The sequence below is a fragment of the Prionailurus bengalensis genome, chromosome C1 (genome assembly GCF_016509475.1).
Source record: "Prionailurus bengalensis isolate Pbe53 chromosome C1, Fcat_Pben_1.1_paternal_pri, whole genome shotgun sequence".
In the NCBI taxonomy this organism is placed as follows: domain Eukaryota; kingdom Metazoa; phylum Chordata; class Mammalia; order Carnivora; family Felidae; genus Prionailurus; species Prionailurus bengalensis.
In genome coordinates this window covers 90334404-90335740 of record NC_057345.1, presented here as the reverse complement: position 1 = coordinate 90335740, position 1337 = coordinate 90334404, and the positions used below count along the sequence as shown (strand labels likewise).

The 1337-nt window shown below is 37.0% G+C and overlaps 1 pseudogene; it reads right to left on the bottom strand.

Annotated features, from left to right (window-relative positions):
* Positions 1-412: 412 nt before the first annotated feature.
* On the bottom strand, positions 413-1039 carry LOC122479436 (annotated as a pseudogene).
* Positions 1040-1337: the final 298 nt, after the last annotated feature.

Genomic DNA, 1337 nt, shown 5'->3' with positions numbered 1-1337 from the left:
TAACTCATGGACCATGAGATCATGACCTGAGCTGAAGTTAGACACTTAATTGACTGAGCCACCCAGGCACCCCAAAACACAAATTCTTATTGAGTAATGACTTGAAGATTTCTCACCACATTTAGAAGAGGTGTTCTCTAATGCAGGAGAATACTGAACCGTAGTCTTGTATATTCTGTTTGATAAAGGAAGCAACTACAGAAAGCTTTTATTTGTTCAAAGTACCCAGTGTTATAGTACCAGTGTTATAGATGCCAAAACCCCAACAGCTCCCCCAATGGTATTTCAAAACAAACACATCAAACTTGATTTTCACTAGAAATGTTCTTTTTTCACCCCAATAAACAAACAAACAAACAAGCAAACAAACAAACAAAAAACCCAGATTTTATATATAAAGCAACACCACAAATTAGTGAGCTTCATCTTCTGGACAAGAACACCAAGTTAGTCTCTCTTCATAAAAAGCAATGACAATTTGAGGACACAATTTGCCTCTTTTGTCAGCACCAAGTCTGCCGCACCTGAATCTTTCTGTTTCATGAGAAATATGAATTCTCCACTGCTGTCTGTGGCCCCAGTTACTTGTTCAGGGTTAAGACCTCTAGCAAAGTCTCTTGGTTTATCAGCAGCATCTCTTTTCTTCTTTCATTTGCTATCACGAGATTCACCATCAGATAAGGATTGTCTTTTTGTACCATTTTTTTTTCTTTACCGGCTTTTTGAGAATTAAGAAATGCTTCAATTAGCTCTGGATAATTTAAATTTTCTTCAGGTTCCAAGTATTGTCAGCATCTGTAAATCCCTTCCACTTGAGGAAATCCTCCACTTTCCCATTACTACATGTCAGCCCAGGACTTTTTCCATCACAAAATCTCCAGGCTCTGCCTCTTCTATATTTTTACTCTCTCCGTTCTCTTTCCCATGGTTTGCAATGTAGTTTTATTGGAGGACATGTTTTATTGCAGATTTGAAGAGCTATTATTCACCACCTCTGAGATGCTCTGGGTCTCGGGTCTGCGATGTCTCTGGCCCTGTGCTCCTCAAGCTCCATCCACCTCTCTCAATGGGTTAGTTAAAATGTAAGATTCCATCACCAGTGACAGAATTTTTTTTTATGTTTTTGTTTTTTATTCTACCTCAAACAAAATGATACCTCCTGACTCAATGTGTGCTAAGAGTAAATATACTTAGATTCTGCTTACTCTTTTCACTTATTTAGTACCCAAATAGCTTTCTTTAATACACATCTGAATAAGTTGAATATTTCAATTAACAATATCTAATAATGTTACATATTTCTTTGTATATGGTAGTCTTAGACCAACACAGGTTGT